This window comes from Hemitrygon akajei, chromosome 3 (genome assembly GCF_048418815.1).
Source record: "Hemitrygon akajei chromosome 3, sHemAka1.3, whole genome shotgun sequence".
In the NCBI taxonomy this organism is placed as follows: domain Eukaryota; kingdom Metazoa; phylum Chordata; class Chondrichthyes; order Myliobatiformes; family Dasyatidae; genus Hemitrygon; species Hemitrygon akajei.
Genome location: NC_133126.1, coordinates 25058149 through 25077356, shown reverse-complemented (window position 1 = coordinate 25077356; position 19208 = coordinate 25058149). Strand labels below are relative to the sequence as shown.

The 19208-nt window shown below is 42.9% G+C and overlaps 1 protein-coding gene and 1 long non-coding RNA gene across 8 annotated transcripts in view; one reads left to right on the top strand and one right to left on the bottom strand.

The window, feature by feature from the left end:
- foxn3 (forkhead box N3) overlaps positions 1–19208 on the top strand; it is a 364761-nt gene that overhangs the window by 305359 nt on the left and 40194 nt on the right. The gene's annotated exons all lie outside the window — the stretch shown is intronic.
- LOC140724780 (uncharacterized) lies at positions 7658–10786 on the bottom strand. Its single transcript, XR_012098186.1, has 2 exons — positions 10712–10786; positions 7658–8025 (listed from the first exon to the last, which is right to left on the bottom strand). It is a non-coding gene; the product is annotated as an uncharacterized lncRNA (long non-coding RNA).

Below are 19208 nucleotides of genomic sequence, written 5' to 3'. Positions count from 1 at the left end.
ATATTTAGAAACTTTTCATTAAATTTGTAAGTATCTTCACTTTGCAGATTTTTTTTAACATGTGCCTAAGACTTTTGTACAGTGAAATATAGAAAACTTACAGCACAATAACAGGCCCTTCGGCCCACAGAGTTGTGCTGAACACGTCCCTACCTTAGAAATTACTAGGCTTACCTATAGCCCTCTATTTTTCTAAGCTCCATGTACCTATCTAAAAGCCTCTTAAAAGACCCTATCGTATCCGCCTTCACAACCGCAGCTGGCAGCCCATTCCACGCACTCACCACTCTGAGTAAAAAACTTACCCCTGACATCTCTTCTGTACCTACTCCCTAGCACCTTAAACCTGTGTCCTCTTGTGGCAACCATTTCAGCCCTGGGAAAAAGCCTCTGACTATCCACACAATCAATACCTCTCATCATCTTATACACCTCTATCAGGTCACCTCTCATCCTCCGTCGCTCCAAGGAGAAAAAGCCGAGTTCCCTTTACGTTAACAACCAACACAACACAATGATGTGCTGGAGCAGCCCTCAAGTGCCACCACACACTCTGGCACCAACATTGCCCAGATCAAAACAAGCAACAACAACAACAGAACAGCCGCAACAAAACAGCACAGCAAAACAAGCCTCATTCCTCCCTCCCTCCATCACTCACCTCACTCACACTCACACACACACACACACACACACACACACACACACGCACACGCACACGCACACGCACACGCACACGCACACGCACACGCACACGCACACGCACACACACTCACACTCTTACACTCACTCTCACTCTCTCACTCACTCTCACACTCACTCTCACACTCACTCTCTCACTCCTCCAATCCAGGATAGTTGGCCTCCATTGGACTCTCAGATTTGCAGACATCAGGCCTCCAACTTCCCCAGTAGACTCACAGACCCAGGACTTTGGCTAATGGGCCTCGATTTCTAAAGTCACCAACCGGGCTTTGATCTTCGGTATTGACTCCAGGATTTGCTGATGATAGGACCCTAATCTCCAGGCCTTGAACTCAATTTTGATAACCTGTAACCAATTTTGATAACTCTCTATTTAGCTTGCTGTCAAATTTTGCATGGTGTGCTACTGTAAGTAACTTTAATGGAATGGTTTTGGGGACAGAGAGGGGAATTAGTAGTTAGGGGCAGGAAAATAAGGAAATTACAGGTCAGGCCAGATTCTCTGTTCTGCATTCAAAGGCCAGTAATGCAGACATGCAACACGTGGTCAGATATCGGGCCAGCAGACCATTAAAGTATGGTCAAGGGAGGCAGAGGAGCATCTTCAGGCCAGCATTGAGTTGGTGGTCAGGATAATATTCAGCTATTCTTCTTCAAATCTGAATGAATACACCACACACGAGGAAATCTGCAGATGCTGGAAATTCAAACAACACACACAAAATGCTGGTGGAATGCAGCAGGTCAGGCAGCATCTATAGGAAGAAGCACTGTCGACGTTTCGGGCTGAGACCCTTCGTCAGGACTAACTGAAAGGAAAGATAGTAAGAGATTTGAAAATATTGGGGGGAGCGGGAAATGCAAAATGATAGGAGAAGACCGGAGGGGGTGGGATGAAGCTAAGAGCTGGAAAGGTGATTGGCGAAAGTGATACAGAGCTGGAGGAGGGAAAGGATCATGGGATGGGAGGCCTCGGGAGAAAGAAAGGGGGAGGGAGGAGCACCAGAGGTAGATGGAGAACAGGCAGAGTGATGGGCAGAGAGAGAGAAAACTCAGGTTGGAGGAACAACACCTTATATACCAGCTGGGTAGCCTCCAACCTGATGGCATGAACATTGACTTCTCTAACTTTTGTTAATGCCCCTCCTCCCCTTCTTACCCTATCCCTGACATATTTAGTTGTTTGTCTTTTTTTTCTCTCTCTCTACCCATAACCCTGCCTGTTCTCTATCTCCCTCTGGTACTCCCCCCTCCCCCTTTCTTTCTCCCGAGGCCTCCCATCCCATGATCCTTTTCCTTCTCTCAGCTCTGTATCACTTTCGCCAATCACCTTTCCAGCTCTTAGCTTCATCCCACCCCCTCTGGTCTTCTCCTATCATTTCGCATTTCCCCCTCCCCCCACTACTTTCAAATCTCTTACTATCTTTCCTTTCAGTTAGTCCTGACGAAGGGTCTCAGCCCGAAACGTCGACAGTGCTTCTTCCTATAGATGCTGCCTAGCCTGCTGTGTTCCACCAGCATTTTGTGTGTGTTGTTTGAATACACCACAGTTGTCTCCAACTTCATCAAGACCTGTGTGGATGACTGTGTGTCTTAAAGACATACCAGACATACCCAGACCAAAAGCCATGGATAAACCAGGAGATTCATAGTCTGCTGAGGGCTAGATCTGTGGCATTCAAGACTGGTGATCCAGAACAATACAGGTATGGCCTACAGAAGGCTATTTTAAGAGTGAACAAACAATTCCGATTGAAGTTAGAGATGGAATCAGTTGGATGTCAGCTCTGGCAGGGTTTGCAGGCTATTACTTTCTACAAGGTAAAACCTAACATCATAAATGGCTGTGATACTTCACTCCCAGAGGAGCTGAATGCCTTTTATGCATACTTTGAAAGGGAGAACAGAATTACACCTGTGTGAATCCCTGCAGCATCTGGTGACCCTGTGATCTCTGTCTCGGAGGCTTAAGTCAAACTCTCGCAAGGCATCAGGCGCTGATGGTGTATCTGGTAGGGCACTGAAAACCCGTGCCAACCAACTGGAGGGAGTGTTCAAGGATAAATTCAATCTCTCACTGCTGCAGTCAGAGGTTCTCGCCTGTTTCAAAAGGGCAACAACTGTCAGTGCCTCAGCAGGGTGAGCTGCCTCAACACCTCTCACCCAGTTGCACTCACATCTGCTGTGATTAAATGTTTTGAGAGGTTGGTCAGGGCCAGAATCTACCCCTGACTAAGCAAGGATCTGAACCCGCTGCAGTTTGCCTATTGCTACATTAAGTCTACAGCAAATGTAATCTCACTGGCTCTCCGCTTGGCCTTGCAATACCTACATCAGGCTGCTGTTTATTGATTACAGCTCAGCGTTCAACACCATCATACCCTCAGTACTAATCCAAGCTCCAAAACTTGGGCCTCTGTACCTCCCTCTGCAACTAGATCCCTGACCTTATCACTGGGAGACCTCTGTCAGTGTGGATGGGAAATAAAATCTGACGGTTAACACTGGTGCACCTTAAGGATGCCTGCTATGCCCACTACTCTACTTTCTCTACACTCCTGACTGTGTGGCTATGCATAACTCAAACAGCATCTGTAAGTTTGCCATTGACACAGCTATTGCTGGTAGAATTTCAGATGTTGACAAGGAGGCCTACAGATGTGAGGTAGATGAACTGGTTGAGTGATGTCGCGACAATATCCTTTCACTCAACGTTAGTAAAACCAAGGAACTGATTGTGGACTTTAGGAAGGGGAAGTTGAGGGAACACTCACGAGTCTTCATCAAGGGATCAGCAGTTTCAAGTTCCTGGATGTCAACATCGCTGAAGGAATATCCTGAGCCCCAAAATATTGATTCAATTACAAAGAAGGTATGGCTGCGGCTATATTTCATTGGGAGTTTGAGGAGTCTAGATATGTCACCAAATACTCTTCACGAATTTCTACAAATGTGCCGTGGAGAGCATTCTAACTGGTTGCATCACAGTCTGGTGGGGCACTGCACAGGGTTGAAAAAAGCTGCAGAAATTTGTAAACTCAGCCGGCTCCATCATGGACACTAGCTTCCCCAGCATCGACATCTTCAAAAGGCAATGCCTCAAAAAGGCGGCATCCATCTTTAAGGACCCCCATCGTGCAGGACATGCCTTCTCCTCATTGTTACCATGAGAGAGGAGGTACAGGAGCCTGAAGACACTCACTCAACATTTTAGGAACAGATTTCTGAATGAACAGTAAGCCCATGTACACCACCTCACTATTTTTTCTCTTTTTACACTACTTATTTAATTTAATTTTTATGCATATTTCTTATTGTGATTTATAGATTTTAAAAAATTATTATGCATTGCCATTGACTGCTACCGCAAAACAACAAATTTCACACCATATGGCAGTGATACTAAATCTGATTTTGATTCTTATCCTGAGGATGAGGGCTGGTGGCTCCCAACGCAGTTTAGCAAGTTGTTGGTGGACTCTCAGACTAGAGTTCTGTGTGGGCTGGAAGAATGAGGGGCAGTGACCCATTAGGTGTGTGAATCAGCAAGACTGTTCTTAGAGGCCTAGCATTCGGTTTCCTGTCATCGGCGAGTCTGGTGATTGAGGCCTAGCATTAGGGACCCTCATTAAAGGTCCTCATTTGTCATAATTGGCGAGTCCTGGGGTCAATACTGAAGGTCAATCAGAAGTTGAGACCTGATGGCCGGAGCTGCAAGTCTGTGAATCTCTGCGGGTCCACTGGGCAAGTAAAATGCCCAATGCTTGCACATCCGAGTCCGCTGCAGACTGGAAGCCGAAGATGGCCTGTTTTGGGATTGAAGGACTGTGTGTATGTCTGTTGAGAGAATAGGGCTTGTTTTGCTGTTGTTGTTCTGTACTGCTCTGTTTTGTTGTGCTCGGTGTTGTTTTGCCAGGCATCGGAGGTATACTGCATTGGTACTGGAATGTGTGGCAACACTTCCAGCACATCCCTGGGGGTGTTGGTTATTAACTCAAACAATGCATTTCACGTTTCACTGTATGTTTCGATGTACGTGTGATAAGTAAATCTGAAATCTAACTTGCAATATTTTACGACATTATACAGGAGTTACTATGGCTTGGCCAATATATCTCTGCCGTGTAGCGCCAGAGACCCAGATTCACTCCTGACCAGAGACTGAATGTGTGGAATTTGCACTTCCTCCCCTGAGTTGGCCTGGTCACCACTGGATATTCCAGTTTCCTCTAGTGTTCCAAGGATGTCGATGTATGTAAGTGACCTGGATGAAAATGTAGATGGGTGAGTTAGTAAGTTTGCAGATGATACGGAGATTGGTGGTGGTCTGTATAGCGTAGAAGACTGGCAAAGAATACAGTGGGATATAGATAATTTGCAGATATGGGCAGAGGAATAGCAGGTGGCGTTTTAGCCGGCACCTTGGTAGGTCAGATGTAAAGAGACAGTACGCTGTGAAGGGCAAGACCCTTAACAGTGTTAATAAGCACAGGAATCTTAGGGTTCAAGTTCATGGCTCCCCGAAAGTGGCTACACAGGTTGATAGGGTGGTTAAGAAGGTATATGGCATGCTTTCCTTTATTAGTGGAAGCATTGAGTTCAAAAGCCAGGAAGTTACGTTGTGGTGTTATAAAACTCTAGTTAGGCCATATCTGGAGTATTGCATACAGTTCTGGTCACCCTGTTATGCAGGATGTTGAGGCTTCAGAGAGGGTACAGAAGAGGTTTACCAGGATGCTGTCTGAATTAGAAGGCATGTGCTGTAACGAGAAGTTGGACAAACTTGGGTTGTTTTCTCTGGACCGGTGGAGGCTGGGGGGGGGGGGGGGGGGGAATCTGATAGAGGTTTGTAAGACTACGAGAGGCATAGATAGAGTAGAAAGTATCTTTTTGCCAGGGTTGAAATGTCTAATATCAGAGGGCATACGTTTAAGGTGAGAGGTGGAATTTGAAAGATGTAAGGGGCAAGATTTTTATACAGATTGGTGGGTGCCTGGAATATTCTGCCTCCTTGGGTGGTGGTAGAGACTGATACGTTAGAGACTTTTAGGAAACTCTGAGACAGGCAGACGAATGTGAGGAAAATGGTAGGATATGGACGTTGTGTAGGTAGAAGAGACTAGTTTAGTTGGCCAGTTGCAAAATTGAAAATGTCACTCCACTCTTTAAGAAGGTAGGGGGACAGAAGAAAGGAAATCATTGTCTAGTTAGCCTGACTTAAGTAGATGGGAAGATGCTGTGTTCTTTTATTAAGGATGAGGTTTTGGAGTACTTAGCTGACAAATCTCTTGGAATTCTTTGAGGAAATAACAGGCAGGATAGACAAAGGGGAGTCAGTAGTTGTTTGTTTTTTGGATTTTCAGAAGGCCTTTGACACGTTGCCGCACATGAGACTGCTTAACAAAATAACAGCCCATGTTATTACAGGAAAGATACTAGCATTAATTGAAGAATGGGTTATTGGCAGGAGGCAAAGAGTGGGAATAAAAGGGGCTTTTTCTGGTTGGCTGCCAGTGACTAATGATGTTCTCCAGGGGTCAGTGTTGAAACCACTTCTTTTCATGTTATATGTCAATGATTTAGATGACAGAATTTGAAAGCTTTGTGGCCCAGTTTGTGAATGATATGAAGATAGGTGGAAAGGCAGCAGGTAGTGTTGAGGAAGCAGGGAATCTACAGAAGGACTTGGGTTTGGAGAATGGACAAAGAAGTAGCAGACTGAATTTTGTACAGGGAGCTGTATGGTCATCGACTTTAGTAAAAAGAGTAAAGGCGTGGACTATTTTCTAAACGGAGAAAATTCAAAAACCAGATGAAAAGGGTCTTGGGTGTCTTCATGCAGGTTCCCTAAAGGTTAACTTGCAGGTTGAGTTGGTGGTAGGGAAGAAAAATACAATACTAGCATTAATTTTGAGAGGACTAGAATATAAAAGCAAGGGAGTCATGCTGAGGCTTTATAAGCGATTGGTCAGACTGCAGTTGGAATATTGTGAGCAGTTTTTTTCCGAAGAAAACTGGTTCTCTAAAATGATTCCGGGGATGAAATGGGTTAATGTGTGAGAAGCAGTTAGTGGCTCTAGAGTTTGGAAGAACGAGGGGAGATCACATTGAAACCCATCAAATATTGAAGTAGTGGATGTGCAGAGGATGTCTCCTACAGCAGCAGAATAAAGGGATGTCCAAGTAGAACAGATACAATGAGGAATTGCTTTAGCTGGACGGTGGTGAATCTGGAATTCATTGCTACAGACGGCTATCGAGGCCAAGTCACTGGTGTATTTAAAGCAGAGGTTGGTAGGTTTTTGATTCGTAAGGACATCAAAGGTTATGGGGAGAAGCACGAGAAAGGGGTGGAGAGGCATAATAGATAAGCCATGATGGAATGGTGGATCAGGCTCAATGGACAGAATGGCCTAATTCTGCTCCTCTATCTTATGGTCATTTGATTTCTAATTTACTTGGCTCAACATAACACTGTGGGCCAATGGCCCTGTTCCTGTGCTGTACTGTTCTGTGTTCTATGTGAGGGTTAGTGGATTAATTGGCTGCGGTACATTGCCCTAGAGTGCAGATGAATGACAGAATCTGGGAGTACAGGCAGTCCCCGGGTAACATACGAGTTCCGTTCCTGAGTCCGTCTTTAAGTCGGATTTGTACGTAAGTTGAAACAAGTACATCTGATATTATTTAGCGTCAGTTAGTCAAACGTTTGTCTTAGTATATAGTATATATTTTACCTTTCTATGCATATAAAACACTTAAGAAACGTATGTATTCCAATAATTAAACCACTGCATTGCTAATAATAATTGTAGCTTTCCTCAGGGCAGGGCCTTTCACATCCTCCATTATTCTCACTTTATCCGTTACTCTTTAAAATTGTTCCGATCGTTGACCGACTATAGCCTAATGCTTTTCCAAGACCGATGGCGTTTCACCTCTTTCCAAATGCTTCATTATTTCCACTTTATTTTCAATCGCGATCGCTTCTGTCAATGGAACAGAAACACTGCGGGCAGCGGGTCCCGAGCTCCGCTGGCTCCCAAGGTCCACTGGGTCCTAAGGACCACCGCACTGAATTCCCCGGGTTCAAAAGTCCACTGCACTGGGACAGGTTACATGGGACAAATGGGGGCTATGCTGGGTTTGGGTACTGTATTTGATCCTCCGCAATATTCCACGTGGGAATTTAAACTGGACGTTGAGTTGCGCGCTCAACATTAAGCCGGCACTGATGGTACGGGAGTCACTGGATCGGCATCAACCCAACACGGGAGTGGTCTGTCACTGGATCGAACTCGGGAAACTCTGTTCTCCAGCCTGTTGAGTATAATAGTAGAGAAGTCACGTTGCAGATCTTTGTTTGGTTCATTCTCGAGAGCTTTGTGTGCAGATCTAGCCGCCGCATTACAGAAGGATGTGGAGACTTTGGAGAGGGTGTGGAAGAGGCTCACCAAGATGGTGCCTCTTTTAGAGAGTATTAATTATAAGGAGAGGTTGAACAAACTTGGATTGTTTTCTTTGGAACATCAGAGTTTGAGGGGAGATCTGACAGAAGTATATAAAATTACGAGAGAGCTAGATAGGATAGGTAAGGTGGACAAACACATGAGCAGGCAGTAAAGGGAGGGATATGGATCATGTACAAGAAGATGGGAGTAAGTTTATTTTGACATTATACATTGTGGGCAAAGATTAAAGGTAAGCTTTATTTGTCACATATATATGGAACCATAGAGTAAAAGGTATCATTTATGTCAACAACCAACACAGTCTGAGGATATGTCGGGGGCAGCCCGCAAATGTCGCCATGCTTCTGATGCTAACATAGCATGCCCACAACTCACTAACTCTGACCTGTATGGTTTGAAATGTGGGAGGAAATGGGACTATGCAAGGAAACCCACGTGGTGACGGGCAGAAGGTTCAAACTCCTACTGGGAACGGCAGGAATTGAACTGGTGCTGTGAAGTGGTACACTAACTGCTGCCCCACAAAGGGCCTGTTCCTGTGCTGTACTTGAACAAAACTCAGCTGCCTTCTGATCATTGTCTAATGTCCATTACTGTGACAGCATAGAAGTGGTCATTAAACTGGATTAGTCTCAGCTCTAGTGGCCCTTAGAGACAAATAATGTGATGGCATTCATCATAGAGTATCATTAACAACCAATAGATTAGTTATTTTAAAGAACAGTATATACAAAAGACTATTTCAGCAAGAAGTGGGAATAAAACATTGTCAAGAATATTTTATGAGCTGCTTGTGATTATATAAGTTTTATCATAAGGGCAGAACATCAGATAAATATTGCAGCTATTATGGGGATTAGACTGTGCTGTCCACCACATTGACTACAATTTCTGAATGTTTAGAGTTTAGTGCAACGTTTAGCCCAGGGATCAAGATTGAGATCAAAGTTTCAGAGTGAATTTGAAATCAGTATTTGTAAAGTTCTTATCGCAGACCTCAGCTTTATAATTTTTCAAAAGTTGGCAGTCCCTTTAAGGATAAGAAACAAATCACACTGGAGAACAGTAGTGATTTGAGTGATGGCTTTGGGTGTGTACTCTCACTGGAGTTTAGAAGAATAAGGAGGGATCTCACTGAAACTTATCAAATTTGAGAAGTCTGGTGGGAGTGGATGTGGAGAGGATTTTTCCCTCAGTGGGTGAGTCTCGGACCAGAGGGCACAGCCTCAGAATACAAGGACATTCCTTTAGAACAGAGGTGAGGAGGAATTTCTTCAGCAAAAGGGTGGTGAATCTGTGGAATTTATTGCTACAGACAGCTGTGGAGGTCAAGTCATTGGATATATTTAAAGCGGAGTTTGATAGGTTCTTAGTAAGAGTATCAAAAGTTACATGGAGAAGGCAGGAGAATGGGCTTGAGAGGGAAAATAAATCAGCCCTGATGGAATGGCAGAGCAGACTCAATGGGCCCAATGGCTTTATTCTCCTCCTATGTCTTATGATGTTCTGAGATAGCACTAAAATAATGAAGGGCAAGAGGAATTTTATACAGGTTGGAGCAAGAACCTCATCAATTTGTAGATATTCCCTTCCCTAGTCATTTTGAGTTTAGCCTTCTCAAACTATTTCCCTTTCTATTCCCAACTACTATTTTTTACTTTGACATGGTTCTTGGACTATAAACATTCAGAGTTAGTTTAGTACAGATAAAAGTCAGAATCTTTATGGAATTTCTCTTTATTTTGTATTTGCTATCAAAGATGACAGTTCCAATGTTTTTGCTGCAAAAATAAAATAAAGGTGGATGATGACTAAACTCCTCATGAATTCTTCATGATAAATTCCTCACCAGTTACAAAACTAAGTTAGCCTCAGGAAAGACTGTACTGTACTCTAAACTGTGCAGGTTTGACCTTTAAGACAAAATCTTTTGTGTGAAGGCCAGATTAAAAATGCAGTGATTTAAACTAAATTCCCATCTCTCCCTCAGCAGTAACGATGGGACTGAAGATTAGAACCACAGGAACGTACACCAGTTGCAATCTATGCTTAAACAGGGATTGGTACAAACAGAAACTGGTAACTAAGGAAAACAATGCACTGTGGACCACAGCTACATATGTAATATAGCAGCATAGTTATGCAAAGTCACATCATCATTGATAACATGCTAAGATCCTGTTGAGAAAGTTCATCAAGAGCTGATCATACCTATTTTGTAGAACTCTTTACATTAACATATACATTCAGAGACTATTAGGTACAGGTGAAACCTGGTGTAGTCTTTACTGCTGCAGCCTATCAACCTCAAGGTTTGATATGTTGTGCATCCAGAGATTCTCTTCACACTTCTGTTGCTATTCAGCTCAAAATGGTTATTTGAATTACTGTCACCTTCCTGTCAGCTTGAAGCAACTCTAGAGACTTTTGAGCATGAAAATCCCAGGAGATCAGCAATGTCTGAGATACTCAAGCCATTCTGTCTGACACCAACAATCATTTCACGGTCAAAATGAATAGATCACATTTCTTACCCATTCTGCTGTTTGGCCTGAACAACAACTGAACCTCTTGACCATGTCTGTGTGCCTTTATGTATTAAGTTGCTGCCACATGATTGACTGATTAGATATTTGCACTAATGAGCATGTGTACCTGATACAGTGGTCAGTGGCACAGAGTGTATGTACTTTGATAATAAATTTACTTTGAACTTTGAAAAATAACTCTGCTTCAGCAATCCACGGCTAAAATTGTGAAAGGGCATTAGTTTGCACAAGGTTCGTTATGGGTTGAATTCTGTGGTAACCTGCTGGGAGGATGGAAGTAAAGGGCAAGTGAGGCCTGGCTTCAATGTAGCGCTTTTTGCAGGTGATATCAGAAAAACTTGGTTTTCTTGGCTGATCTGCCTGTGTCGGAATGTTATGAGACATAGAGGGAAGCAAACCATTTAAAAATGTCGGGGAAGAACTGAACCAGAATCCAGAATCAGACATAATAATCTGACGTATGTCGTGAAATGTGTTGTCTTGCAGCAGCAGTACTGTGCCAAACATAAAAATTACTATAAGTTACAATAACAAATATAAAATTAAGTAAGTAGTACAAAAATTTTGGGATGCTCATTTTTATATCATATGATAAGCAAACTGATCAGGCTGACAGCTGCTTTTAGGTAAATCTACATCTGACAAATGTGCGCCTCCTGCAAGGGAAATAGTGAGAGTTCGGTTCTGCTGTTTTCCTCTAAAGGCGAGAGATTATCAAGGCAGGTACACTAACAACAATAGGGCAGGTACTTGTATTGGAAAAGTTTTGAAGGTTATGGGCTGAAATCCGGTCAATGGGTCTAGCTTGAACGTGGTATCTATATTGGCACAGACCAGTTGGGCCAAAGGGCCTGTTTCGTGCTATATGACTGTGTGAACACGATATTGCAAAGCTCTATAGGCTCACAGTCTTTGTGTATAAAATTTTATTCATTAGGAAACTTCTTGTTCTGGTCTTTCCTCAGTTGCTATACAGTTCTCAGCAAATAAATAAGATAAATCAAATAATAATGACAAAATGGCTGGAGTGTTGATAAAACCAGCCTGACTCACTTCTATCCTTCAGGAAAAGAAATCTGACCTCCTCCTTGTGTTGTATGCAACACAGGAATGTGACTGCCGTTGAACTGCCTGGTATGCTGGAAACAGAGAGGTGGGCACTAAATGTTAAGTTATTTCGAATCCTTTGAGCGGGTGGCAGGGAGGAACGGGGCTGTTTTGCTGTTGATTGTGGGCATGCTTTGTTGGCACCAGAATGTATGGCAGCCCTGGTGTGCTTCCCCCAGCACACCTGATTCGGTTGTAATGCAGACGAGGCATTTCACTGTATGGTTTGATGTACACATGACAAATAAGCTTGAATCTCAAGTGTATAAGTAAAAAATAAACTTTAGCTCACATGTGTGATGGTGGTGTGTATAGCTTTTAGTTTTGCAGTTCTTAGCTCCTCTGTAAAGCAGAGAAACCTTGAGGTTTCACGAGTTTTCTTTCTCTGGTTTCTGTGTGTTTTTCTGTTTAATAATCAATGACATAATATCAAAGCATTACACCAGGATGGATGATTCAATTCAAAATGAGAAGTGAATTTTTTCAGTGTGACAAATTCTGCTTCCTAACCATTCTGCTGAAAACTACACAGCCCAAACTCCCCCTGTACATAGGTTCAAAGTGCATTTATTATCAAAGTGTCTATGTAGTATTCAGCCCTGAAATTCATCTTCCCCACAGACAGTCATGAAACAAAGAAAGCTATGGAACCCCAACCCGTTCAAAGAAGAACGTCATACATCAAACCCCCTCCCCCCACATGCAAACGGCAACCAAAAAAAAGAGTGAAAGCACAAAACCAAAAGGCATATTTCAGTTCAGTTCAGTATTTGTTATCTGCAAGGCACCCAAATCAAAAATTGCCCAAAAGTAGTAACAAGAAAAGAGCGACTGGAACTAGATCAGGAAACTAAAGCACATCACTAACCTGAATTAGAGTCCAAATCTACAATCCACTAGAACACTACAGCACAGTACAGGCCCTTCAGCCCTCGATGTTGTGCCGACCCATATATTCCCTAAAAAAAGTATTAAGCCCACACTGCCACGTAGCCTTCTATTTTTCTTTCATGCATGTGCCTGTCCAAGAGGCTCTTAAATACCCCTAATGTTTTAGCCTCCACCACCATCTCTGGCAAGTCATTCCAGGCGCCCACAACCCTCTGTGTAAAAAAAACTTACCCCTGATGTCTCCCCTAAACTTCCCTCCCTTAACTTTGTACATATGCCCTCTGGTGTTTGCTATTCATGCCCTGGGAAACGGGTATCCAAACTATCCACCCTATCTATGCCTCTCATAATCTTGTAGACCTCTACCAAGTCCCCTCTCATCCTTCTATGTTCCAAAGAGAAAAATCCCAGCTCTGCTAACCTTGCCTCATAAGACTTGTTTTCCAATCCAGGCAACATCCTGGTAAATCTCCTCTACACCCTCTCCATAGCTTCCATATGAGGTGACCGGAACTGAACACAATACTCTAAGTGTGGTCTCACCAAAGATTTGTAGAGTTGCAACAAGACCTCTCTACTCTTGAACTCAGTCCCCCTATTAATGAAGCCTAGCATCCCATAGGCCTTCATAACTACCCTATCAACCTTTGCATGACCTTGAGGGATGTATGGATTTGAACCCCAAGGTCCCTCTGTTCATCCACACTCTTAATTAACCGACCATTAACCCTGTACTCAGCCTTCTGGTTTGTCCTTCAAAAATGCATCACCTCACACTTATCCAGATTGAACTCCATCTGCCACTTTTCTGCCCAACTCTGCATCCTGTCTATATCCTATTGTAAGCTTCGACAACCTACAGCTCCACCCACAACTCCTCCAATCTTCGTTTCATCTGCAAACTTACTCACCCATCCTTCCACCTCTTCATCCAGGTCGTTTATAAAAATCACAAAGAGCAGGGGTCCCAGGACAGATCCTTGCGGCACTCCGCTAGTCACCGACCTCCAGGCAGAATACTTTCCTTCCACTACTACCCTCTGCTTTCTTCCTGTAAGCCAATTTTTTATCCAAACAGCCAAGGTTCCACTTACCCATGCCTCTTGACTTTCTGGATGAGTCTCTCAGGGGCGACCTTGTCAAATCCGCATTGATTAACCCTGCTCTGGCCCCATCCACTGACAGCATCGAGGGAGAGATCACTCACACACAAGGACCTTCCCTTGGAATCAACGAGCAAGAGAGTGTGAGAGACTGCCACACCTTCTCTGGCAGCAGCGAGCGAGAGGCTGGTAGACATCGTTGAACACTCACTGGCCTTCCGTACCTGCCTCGATTATTTCAATCTTCCTCGGCACTTTAATCGGGTAGCTCATCGAGGGATGGGGTCAATCATGGGCTTGCATCCCATCCTCACGCTTCCTCGCCTCCATGCTGCACACTTTGGTTGCAGCCCCATGGAACACTGTCAGAGGTAGCAAAACGCCAGGTCACCCAATTGGCCCAAAGTCACACTGCCAGAGTGTAGATAACAGGCTCCAACAGTAGCAGAACCATATCCCAAACAAATGTGAAAGAAGTGAAAAGAATTACTTTACTGTCACCCAGAGCATCAATAGAACAGGAAATAAAACCACAAGGCATAGGAGTCGAACTAGGCCATTCGGCCCATCAAGTCTGCTCTGCTATTCCATCATGGCTGATTTATTATCTCTCTCAAACCCATCCTCCTGCCTTCTCCCCGTGACCTTTAACACCCTTATGAATCAACAACCTAGCAACCTTCACTTTAGATACACCAAATAACTTGGCCTCAAACTAAATGTCATTTTATGTGAAAAATTTTCTGATCAGCAAGTATTTAGTCTGAGTTAGAAAATAATCATTAATTTAAATTCTTGTTTGTTTTTGGCACCACTGAGTAAACTTGCCCGTTTAAACACACATATAAGGTCCTAAATAAATTTCAGAGTAACATACACAAAATGTTGTGAATAATCAATGCTTTGAGCCAAGACCTTTCATCAGGATCCTTCATCATGAGCCTGATGGAAGGTCTCAGTCCGAAGTATCGACTCATGATTCCTCTCCATTGCTGCTGCCTGACCTGGCGAGTCCCTTCAGGATTACAAAGGAATGAACAGTCAACATTTCAACATTCTGGTTTCTTCCCCTTTCCTTTCCAGTCCTGATGAAGGGTCGTGGCCTGACACATCGACTGTTTATTCCCCTCCATAGATGCTGCCTGACCTGCTGAGTTCCTCTAGCATTTTAAAGTTCAAGTTCAAGTTTATTGTCATTCAAACATGCACATGTGTATGGCTAAACAAAACAGCATTCCTCTGGGAACAAGGTGCAAAACACAGTACATATGTCACATACAGCACATAAAATAATACTAACAGATAAAAAGAGTATTGTGCTGATGTGTGTTACTCTTGTATAGAACCATAGAATATTACAGTGCAGAAACAGGCCCTTCGGCCCTTCTTGGCTGTGCCGAACCATTTTTCTGCCTAGTCCCACTGACCTGCACCTGGCCCATATCCCTCCATACACGTCTTATCCATGTACCTGTCCAAGTTTTTCTTAAATGTTAAAAGTGAGCCGGCATTTACCACTTCGTCGGGCAGCTCATTCCACACTCCCACTACTCTCTGTGTGAAGAAGCCCCCCCAATGTTCCCTTTAAACTTTTCCCCCTTCACCCCTTAGCTAGTTTATTAACTAAGGTGTGAGTATTGTTATTCAATGTTAACTGCATCAAAAAGACATTTAATGACTTAATCTCACCAAATTAATCTGAACGCAAATCAGATTAATTTCTTTCACATAAATTATGGGTATTTTTGGAAGAGGCTGTTCTATTTACCGGTACTTGTTTTAAAACTAGGGGCAACAACTGTCTTGCTGTGTGCTTCAACAGTGAACCTGCACGTTTTTGAAGGCCTTTTAAAACTATTTACGACATATCTATTCTGGTGCATCTGAAAAATGCAGCAGCAAACAATTTAGAAGGTTGGATTTCGTTTCCTTCTTAAAAAATTTTTGAGACATGGCCCCTTTTTGTAAAATAAAGAGCTCAGTGAACTGAGAGAGTATAAGGTTAAACAACAAAAGGCTGATTCCAGCAAACGTATTGTTATGCAACCATCAGCTTACTGCAGCCATCTGCACTGATCTGTTAATGCGCTTGAGTTTGGAAAAAGCTTTGCGTCCCAGTGTGCGCTAGTGCTCCCCGCAGATCGTGTACAAGTCTGCTGATAGGGCAGTCCCAAAGTCTTTAGCTTCTCTGTGTACACAAGCAAGTCCCATTGTCCAAGAACAGACTGAGAGCAGATTATCTAGTGCACTACTGGGACCTGGCCCTGTAGTTTACTTTTCTTTCGGTGTCTGTTTTCAGGAGGCTATGGAGCATCTCTTTGCCTCCAGAGGGATGTGATTCGGGAGCTGTACTTTCAACTGCAAGGCTGATTTTATCCAAACACTATCAGGATAGTGCAGATTCTAAACAGAACAGCAGTCTCTAAATGGGAGTCAGTGATAATGCAGACATGCCATCTGCAGCCTCCCAGAGGTAGCCTTGGTCTCTTTGTTGTCCTCCTTGTTTTGTATTATTTCTATACTAATTCAATTTTCATACAAATGCTTGAACATATTTTCACTAGTGTATATTTTTTTCATATTTTTTAATCTGCCTCCATTAAGATGACATCTGTTCTTCTGTTTATAGAGTAGATGATTGTAGTATGATCTACCAATCAGTAATTAAAGCTCGTTTATATATAGAGCTATGGACCAAAAATGGGAACTTGAAGGTAGTTCTATCGCATGTAGATGGGGTTGTAACACAAGTAGATAAGGTCATAAAGTGAGCTTTTGGCACCTTGACCTTCATAGATATGAGTAAAGGAGATACACTGTTATGTCGAAGTTGTATAAGACATTGGTGCGGACTAAATTGGAGTTTTTTGTGCAGTTCTGGTCACCTACCTACAGGAGAGATATCAGTAAGAGTGCAGAGAAAATTTGCAATGATGTTGGTGGAACTTGAGGATCTGAGTTATAGGGAAAGGTTGACTAGGTTAGAACTTTATTCCCTGGAGTGTAGGAGAATGAAGGGAGATCTGATAGAGGTATACATAGTTATGAGTGGTCGAGATAAGGTAAATGCAAGCAGGCTTTTTCCGCTGAGGTTGGGTGACACTAGAACTAGAGATCATAGGTTAAGTGTGAAAGGTGAAATACTTAAAGGGGAACCTGTGGGATACCTTCACCTAGAGGGTGATGAGAATATGGATCACGCTGCCAATGGAAGTGGTGAATGCTGGTTCGATTTCAATATTGAAGTTTGGATAAGTACATAGACGGGAGGGGTGTAGGGGGTTATGGTCCAAGTGCATGGGATGTGACAAGCAGAATAACAGTTTGGCACATATGAGATGGACCTGTCATGCTCTATGACTGTGTTGCATCGATTATTCAATATAGTTCTTCTTTATATTCTCTGCTAAAGGTAAGGAACAAGCAACAGCAAGAAAGTCCTTTCATCCTAAAAGTGTGTGAATATTACATACTTACACCACAGTAGGTCCTATGTTTGTTCGAACTGTGGCTTTGAATGCACCTTGTTTCTCCTCCTCCTCTTCCTCCCACAACGAGCCCTCTTGCTCTGTACTTAGACTGAAGATTATAGCCACTGCTTGAATCCCACTGTGTTTTTCACACACAGCAAGCTGTAAGCACAATAGGTGTAATTGCAGTTTAATGCCATGACCATTGTTCTAATTTCTCATTGTAGGTTGTGCAGGTAAACCTGACAGCAACAAAATCAAATGTTCTGAACATGCAAATGATTATTAATCCAATCTGGTATGACCAGATTCATGGGATGAAGGTTATTGATCCCAGATCCTTTTTAAGAAATGAAGGAAGATTGTGTGACTATGGAGAGAGTACAGTGCATGATAGCTAGGAAATTTTACATTTACTAGCAAGTTCAACTTCTCACAGTTTTGTTCCACTTAGTGGTTTCTTCATGAAAAAGAGAAGAAAGATTTCTTTGCATTCTTTTACTATAGAAATACGACATTGCATCCTATGACAATCAAGATTCTGTCTGTTTTTTTCTTCTTTGATGGAATGTCCTCAGCACCTTCACAAAACATGAAAAACACGTAGTTGATGAAGTGTGATTCTTTTTTTTAAATCAGGAAAACACAAAATGCACGTGAATTAATTTAAACCAACGATCTGCCAGGATTAGACTGTTTGCACTAATGCATGACCTGAATTCGTATTCCAGCCCTCAACCTAATGCCAATATTTTGTAAAAAAAAAGACAAACTCATTTAGATCACACTTTCTTATTGCCCCTAATGTATCTACCTCTGACACCCCCACCATACTATGCCTCCTTAGGTTATTGTATAATTCCATTCACCAAGGGATGGGTTTACATACTCTGTCAACTTTAACAATATTATCCAAGCAGATTTTATACACAAGTTTTAACTTACTTAAGAACCACTTTGTGATGTATTATAGGAATTGAAAAATCACTAGTAATGTTCAGTACAGAATAAGTGTTTTCTTATACCATAAGACATGGGAGCAGAATTAGGCCATCTGGCCCATCGAGTCTGCTCTGCTATTCAATCATGGCTGATTCTTTTTTTTTTCTCCTCCTCAACCTCAGTTCCCGGCCTTCTCCCTGTAACCTTTGATGCCACAAATTCAACACCCTTTGGCTAAAGAAATTTCTCCGCATCTCCATTTTAAAAGGGCGCCCTTCTATCCTGAGGCTGTGCCCTCTTGTTCTAGACTAGGGGTTGGCAATCTTTTTGCCTCTGTGAGCCAGATTGTGTATTAATGAGCGGATGGTGGACCAGATAAATGCCATTAAAAACTTGAAATATGGGAGCTATCCGTTTAAATACATCTAGTTATGTATTGCCTTAAATTAATGAATAACGCATGCTAGAATATCATTTGTGCTTAAGGTTGCCTAACCCTGTTCTAGACTCTCCCACCATGGGAAACATCCTTTCCACATCTACTCTGTCTAGGCCTTTCAACATTTGAAAGGTTTCAATGAGATCCCCATTTATCCTTCAGAATTCTAGTGAGCACAGACCCAGAGCCATCATCCGTTCCTCGTATGATAACACTTTCATTCCCAGAATCATCCTTGTGAACCTCCTGTGGACCCTTTCCAATGCCAGCACATCGTTTCCAAGCTGAGGGGCCCAAAACTGTTCACAACACTCAAGATAAAGCCTCAGCATCACATCTTGTATTCTAGACCTCTTGAAATGAATGCTAACATGGCATTTGCCGTCCTCACCACCATCTAAACCTGCAAGTTAACCTTCAGGGTGTACTGCACAAGGACTCCCAAGTCCCTCTGCATCTCAGAATCCTGGATTTTCTCCCTGTTTAGAAAATAGTCTGCACTTTTATATCTACTACCAAAATGCATGACC